This window comes from Myotis brandtii, unplaced genomic scaffold (assembly GCF_000412655.1).
Source record: "Myotis brandtii unplaced genomic scaffold, ASM41265v1 scaffold111, whole genome shotgun sequence".
Classification (NCBI taxonomy): Eukaryota; Metazoa; Chordata; class Mammalia; order Chiroptera; family Vespertilionidae; genus Myotis; species Myotis brandtii.
The window spans coordinates 901,098-908,721 of NW_005353789.1; the positions used below are offsets into that span (position 1 = coordinate 901,098).

General features: G+C 37.6%; 1 protein-coding gene across 4 annotated transcripts in view; it reads left to right on the plus strand.

The window, feature by feature from the left end:
• The first annotated feature begins 52 nt into the window (after window positions 1-52).
• Window positions 53-7,624, plus strand: part of SEC31A (SEC31 homolog A, COPII coat complex component) — a 94,046-nt gene continuing 86,474 nt past the window's right edge. For 3 of the 4 annotated variants that reach the window (XM_014544514.1, XM_014544521.1, XM_014544551.1), the window contains exons 1-4: window positions 53-468; window positions 734-811; window positions 3,511-3,606; window positions 7,366-7,436. The gene's annotated coding sequence lies outside the window, so the exon portion shown is untranslated. The remainder of the gene's footprint in view (window positions 469-733; window positions 812-3,510; window positions 3,607-7,365; window positions 7,437-7,624) is intronic. The other variant, XM_014544532.1, reaches the window with a different exon arrangement.

Genomic DNA, 7,624 nt, shown 5'->3' on the forward strand with positions numbered 1-7,624 from the left:
GAAAGGTCAAGGTCACGAAGACGAGCACTTGATCGCCCCGCCCTCTCTGTTCGGGGTGGTTAGGCGTTTTGCTGTAATGGGCCTCTTTTTCGGTTGTTTTCACCCGCTGTGGTTAAATCCAGGGCCATCGCGCTGTTGTGAGGCTAACCCTGGAGATGAGAAGCGGAGAGGCAAGGCCAACGTTACGGAGAATCCAGGGGCGATGGGTCTCCGGCTGAAAAGAAATGGAGGATATGATGGGAAGAAGGGAGAGGAATAAACGCGTGTGCCCTAGCAATATTACAAATTGGGCAAAAATAAGTTATTTAGAGAGGCATGTCATTTTTTTTTTGCGTTTTATTTGGTTACTTCCCTAAGGCGGAGATAATGTAGGAGCTGTTGGTAGGTTTGTGAGAATGCGTCGACTTTTAATTCAACGAACACTTTCCTGCAACACCCTTTGAAACAATGCGGAATTAAGGAAATTAGGTAAGGTTTTTCCAATAGTACTAGGAGGGGCAAGAAAGGAGGGGCAATGGAATGATTTTGTTTAAGGTGTGGGGCCATCATACCCATGAGCTTTCAGGAGTGAGAAGATCTTAGGACGACGTCTCTGTTTACGGTATGAGATTTCAGTCTTCATAGAAGAAACAAAATGGGACCAATTAGGGTATGGTTTGAGTCTTTGAAGAGATCCTGAGCATATTAAGTAGTTTAATAGAAATGTTTGTAACTTTTTCATTTCCTTCTCTAGCTCGAAAGAATGATTGCTCCCCCCCCCCACCCTCCTGTTTACTTTGTCCAGATTCCAGACAAAAAGACTCAGCTCAAGGTATTATTTATTCCCATCTACTTTCAGTTGTGTTTATATCCTATTTGAGTGAAATTAACAGCTGTTGCTTACATAGCTTTCTTAAAAGTCACATTTGGGGAACATTGGTCCTTGGGGAATGAGCTTGCTGGGCTATGAGACGTGCAAAGGGTAGGACCTGGGGTTAAATCACATTCGGTTATTTCGACTGTTGGAAACTTTTCACCAGTTAAAACTGAATGAGGCTAAATAGAAGTAAATAACAGTTTTCAGTTATTTTTAAAGAAAAAGTTGGTTGCCTTATTATTTTATGTAACAGTTATATTGAGCTAGGTAATTCATGTACCATACAATTAACCCACATAAAATGTACAATTCAGTGGGTGTTAGTATATTTGTGAGTTGTGCAACCATCACCACATTTGGGAACATTTTCATCACTACTCCCTCCCCAAATTCATTCTCCTTAGCAGTCCTTACATCTTCTCTCCCGCAGCCCCTGGTAACTATTACTCTCTTTGTCTGTGTAGATTTGCCTATTCTAGGCACTTCGTATAAATGGAATCAAACTAATAAATGGTCCTTGTAATTGACTTCTGGCTCCTTTCACTTAGAATGTTTAAGGTTCATCCATGTTGTATTATATATAGGTAGTTCATTTTTTTTTTTTATTGCCAAAAGATTTTCTGTTGTATATGCCACATTTATTCATCCATCAGTTGGTGGACATTTAGGTTGTTTCCTTTGGTGGGGCCAGGGGGGAGGGGGAGCTATTATGAATAATGCTGCTGTGAAAATTAGCGAACAAGTAAGTTTGTGTGTAGACCTGTTTTTCTCAGAAAGAGGGAGAAAGAGAAACATTGGTTGCCTCCTGCATGCCCCCTATGGGATATTGGGCCCAAAACTGGACATGTGCCCTGCAACCTTTTCGTGCATGGGGTGACACTCAACCACCTGAGCCACACCAGCCAGGGGGAAATATGCTGACTCTTATGTTGAGCCTCTTGAGGAAATACCAAACTGTTTTTCCAAAGGGGCTGCACTATTTTGCATTAGCAATGGATGAGGGTTCAAGTTGCTCCACATTCTCATAGGAGTGAAGTGGTATCTCATAGTGGTGGTTGCCCTGTTTTTAAGGACTCAAAGTTTGTAAAGAATCTGCTAACAGGGGTGGGCAAACTTTTTGACTCGAGGGCCACAATGGATTCTTAAACTGGACCGGAGGGCCGGAACAAAAGCATGGATGGAGTGTTTGTGTGAACTAATATAAATTCAAAGTAAACATCATTATATAAAAGGGTACGGTCTTTTTTTTTTTTTTTTTTAGTTTTATTCATTTCAAACGGGCCGTAGTTTGCCCACGGCTGTGCTAGAAGGTGCTTCTTGAGCACAGACTATTTCCAAGGTGAATTTGTCTTTTCAGTCCCTGGCACACAAATAGATAGATATGTGGTTCTACTCTAATGTCATACGTGTTCCTAAAAAACCCTTATGTTCAGAAAAGTGCATTTAAAAGGAGGTGGGCTTGTGGGAAAAATAGGGTTGATTACTCAAAACCTATGCAATTTGATAATCTTGAAAATAAGCAGTGATTAGCTGGGGGGGAAATACTCTTATACCCTCCCACCCCATTAACAGTTACAGGTAACTAAATGGAGATTGTCATAGGGTATATTAAAAGAACAAGGCTGGTGGGTGCTAGATTTTACAGATGGAAATGGAGCTCTAGGCGAATGGGCTGCTGTTAAAATGGGGTCAGAAGTAGTGTAATCTGCTGAGAACCTAGGGGGAGGGACCCCTAGATACAGGTACTCATTTTTCTTTTTTTTTCTTTTTTCTCAAGATAGAGTTGAAAGTACCCATGCTGCCACCAGCTGGTTGGCTCAGTGGTTGAATGTCAACCCATGAATCAGAGGTCACTGTTCACACAGTATTGGTGCTGCCATTTCAGCATCAGAGTTCAGGGGGAAAAAAGAGACTTTTTTCTTTTCTGCTTAATTGGATTCCAGATATTAGATTCTCCTAGGAAAGATGAAACAATGTGGCTCTCACATTATTCTGATGCATTCTTACAAATGAGTTACTGAAAACTGCTATATTGCAAAACAGATTTACTTAAGTGTAAACTGCTTAAATGAAAATAACCAACTCCATAGAAACTACAAGGGGTCTCTGCCAGGGGTATTACTAGTGTACTTCTGGATAGAGAAGTGTGTACACTCTTATAAATGGATTTTTTTTTTTTAGTTCAGTTGCTTTTATTTATCTCCACATTTGTTTATCACTTTTACATGCTTTTTTGTTGCTATTTTTTTAACTTTTAAAAAATATATATAATTTTTTGATTTCAGAGGAAGGGAGAGGAGAGAAAGTTAGAAACATCAGTGATGAGAAGGAATCATTGATCGGGGAAATTGAACTGTGACCTCCTGGTTCATAGATTGTTGCTCAACCATTGAGCCATGCTGGCCAGGCTTGTTGCTATTTTTTACTGTTTTACTGGTGACATTGAGGTTCTCATTTTGATCATTTGATTATATCTTTGCTTCCTTCAATAACTTCATATCCAGTGATTAAACCTTTTCGCTGCTGTTCACATAATGAACCGCTGTGATTATTGAATATGTTAATGAGGATATGTAAGCTGTATTAAAGATGTTATTTGAAAAAGGCATTCGCTGTTAACACAAAGTAATTTAAAAGAAAACATCTCTTTTCAGGAAGTCCATTCTTGGAGATGTTGGAAAGATTCCTGGGTCTCGGAAGATGACTTGAAATATGCAGGGGAAGTAGTGTATCTTTGTGTCTTAAATATAGTAAGTATTCCTGTGAGTTAGAAAGGGAGGATTGTCCAAGTTAAAAATGGATTTATAAAGACTTTGGTGAAATCTAATTTTCTGTTTTATGGTATAGAATCTCATTAATTGGTCACTTGGGAAAAAATAACAGCTAATTCTGATTGAACAGGTATTGTGCTAAGCGTTTTATACACACAGACGTACAATGATTGTTTTTGAGCAGTATTTCTCACAATAGCCCTTTGAGAGCAAATAGACTTTTTGCTTTCTAGGACTGGTATCTTCCTCATTAAACACCTACCCTTTTATTAGATTCTTAATTAGTTCTACTACAACCTTTATTTTGTTGTCCTGGCATAATAAAGTATATTTCTAGTAACTGATTTATATTCTTTCTGGTCTTTTCATCCTTTTAGTTCTCTGGCGTTTTTTTGCTTCAGAAAGCCTTTGGGGTATTGAAATTATTGCTGACCAAATATAAAGACAGTTCTGAATCTGATTCTTCCCCCAAAATATCAGACTTTTCCAGCTAACTCATAAGTTGTGCATTTGATATTTTTGGTTATGAATTGTGACCCTCTGCATTACTTATGTATTGCTTTGTAACAAATTACCCAAAACTTAGTAGTTTAAAATAACAAACACTTACAATGGAGGGAGGGAGGACAAACTCTTTCACTCGGCATGCCTCAGTTTCTTAATGGCTGTTGACTGAAGATTTCAGTTATTCTTCATTATATGAATCTCTCTTTAGGCTGCCTGCGTTGTCCTCACACATGACAGCTGGCTTCCCCCAGCGGGAATGATACAAGAGAGCGAGGCCCAGGTGGAAGCTTACCTTTCAAAAGTTAATCTTGAAACAGACAAAACGGCACTTCTGTCCTGTTCTATTGGTCAGCCCGGAAGGAGTGGCTCAGTGGTTGAGCACCGACCTATGAACCAGGAGATCACAGTTCAATTCCTGGTTAGGGCACATGCCCAAGTTCTGGGCTTGATCCCCAGTGTGGGGCATGCAAGAGGCAACCAATCAATGATTATCTTTCAGCACTGATGTTTCTATCTCTCTCTTTCTTCCCCTTCTCTGAAATCAATAAAACTATATATTTTGCTCTGGCCGTTTTAGCTCAGTGGATAGAGATCTGCCTGCGGACAAAAGAGTCCCGGGTTCAATTCCAGTCAAGGGCACGTACCTCGGTTGCAGGCTCCTCCCGGGCCTGGGCCTTGGTTGGGGCTCATGGAGGAGGTAACCACTTGATGTGTTTCTCTCACATCGATATTCCTCTAGGCCTTTCCCTCTCCCACTCTCTCTGAAAATCAATGGAAAAATATCCTAGGGTAAGGATTAAAAAATATTTTTTTAAGAGAGAGGACTTGTTTGGATACAAACTTTCATATGTCTAGTTATTTGACAAATATGAATCTCTTAATTCAATAATTAAGAGTAAAAAAAAAGCTTTTAAGAAATATATAGGTATAGGTTGATGCCTAACCACTGAGAAAAACCAGCTAGACGTGCTCTTATTTGAGGTGCACATTTTCTTTATGTCTATGTATATAAACTACTTAAGTGATGTTATACTTCTTTGGAAAGTTTCTAGGGAGTTCATAAGAAAGTTCATTTTATAGTCGGAAAAAGCTCTACCTTGATCATATACTAGGTGTACCGGTTAATGCGGATTTTTTTCAGTAGATGGAGTTACACATATGTTGATATATATGCGATTTGATATGTATGCGATTTTGTTGTATTGACAACAAGCTTCAAAACTTCATATATGGTCAAATTTTCTGAAGGTGTTAACATCATAGATATTTTTACACTTAAAAATGTCGAATTTTCATGCCCAAAAAAAGGGCATTTGCGGGAAGTTTTAATTCATTACTTTATTTTGAAGAAAAGTACTGATGAAAGTTATCGTATACTTCAAGGAAGTTTATAGTGAACATGCTCCATCTCAAGATACTTGTGAACGCTGGTTTAAACACTTTAAAAGTGATGCTTTCAATGTGAAAGACAAAGAACGTCCAGGTCAATTTGAACCACCCTTTTATCGTAAAATGACCAGAATGGGCCAAAAGACACGGCAAAGTAATTTTGCTTCATGATAATGCACCACCACACACTTCAAAACCAGTTAAAGACACGTTAAAAGATCTTGCCTGGGAAGTATTAACCCACCTGCCGCATTCACCAGACCTTGCTCCTTCAGATTACCACTTGTTCCGATCAATGGCACATGCACTTTCTGAGCAGCACTTCAAAATGTATGAAGAAGTGGAAAATTGGGTCTCTGAATGGTTTGCCTCAAAACAAGAAAAGTTCTATTGGGATGGTATCCACAAATTACCTGAAAGATGGGGGAAATGTGTAGCTAGTGATGGACATTACTTTGAATAAAGCACTTTTGATGTTTCTCTTGAAATTACCGTGTTTTCTCTGATTACAAAATCCACATTATTAACCGATACACCTAGTATATATTTTTTGAACCCATTGCCCCTCTCCTAATTACGCCCAGGTGGAGGCAGTTAGAGAAGTGTTTGAAACTAAACTGTAGATAGAAATTGAATATCCCTACCCCTAATATTTTGCTTAGGGTGTATACTGAGTTGGAAAGGTTGAAATTTCTGTTTAGAGTTTTTCAAGGAATATAGTCCAATTACTTATAGGCAGTTACACAAATATTTAACATAGGATGGGGTAAAGATACAATTATGCATTGGCAGAATTAGAGCAGGTTTTGTTTGTTTTTTAAAGTGAAAGTGAGTTAATCAGTAAAACAGTGAGACAGAGAATGGGCTATTCCACAGACAGTAGCGGAATTAGAGCATTTTGCCTTTTTCCCTCCAAGCTTGATTTTTATCCAGTATGGTTAATATACTTCCTTTTCTTTCTACTGCTGTCCCCCACTCCCTTCCAGGTGCTTCTGTCCCTCTTTTTTCCCCTCTTTTTAAAAAAATACGTTTTTATAGATTTTTTTTTTTTTTTTTTTTTTTTTTTTAGAAAGAGAGAGGGAAGCAGAGACCAGCTGCCTCCTGTATGTGCCCTGACCAGGAATCAAACTGGTGACCTTTCGATGCTCTGGACTACACCCAACCAACTGAGCCTCACCTGCCAGGGCTCTGCCTCTCTTAATGAGTAAAATACAGACCTTGCTAAGCAATCAGAATGTTCTGAAGAATTCTCTTAGTGCCTGAGATTTGTAATATTTTCATTCTTTTCCTTTATCACTGCTTAAAAGTTCTTTGTTAGGAGAGACAACCCTCCCCTTTTAAAGTTTTTAAACTTTTGGTCTTTGGAAATCTTGACTAATAACAAAAGCATTACATACAGACAGTTTTGAAATGTATTAAGGTATGATTTCCCTTTCTGTATCAGATCTGATTGTGAGAAGAAGATAACTAAGTTTGCATAAGGGTAATCTGTGCAAAGTAGATAAATGATGTATTGACATTATCTTTGTTATGGTTTTTTTTCCAATCATAGTAAAATTGGAGGTCTTATCAATTCTGAGAGAATTGAAATGTATAGAAATTTGCATGCATTACGTGGTTTTTTTTATAAAGGGTTAAGCAATGCAAACCTTATGACTAAAGCATAAGTTGAAAATAAGAAAGTATATATGTCCAATGATTAAACTTTTCTCACTGCTGTTCACATCATGATTTATTGTGATTAATGTATGTGGATGAGGACATAATAGAAAAAGAAAATTGTGAGGCTTATAGATACATAGTTTTTGTACATTGATTTACCTGTAATGTTTTTTCTTTCAGGAATAAAATTGAAGGGTGTTTTTCTTAGAAAACATTTGATTTATCTGATCATTGAAGATTTATATAATAAGGTAAGAGGTTTATAAATTAGTTTTGATAAAACAACGTTTGAGCAAAAAATTGACATTTGAGCATAATTTGGATATTATACTCAATTAAAATTTTCTCCTTATTTCAGCTTTCAAAGATAACATAAATATGATTTCAAAGAAAATATAACTTTCTGAATCAGTAGATTAGATTAAGAATAGGCCATTGG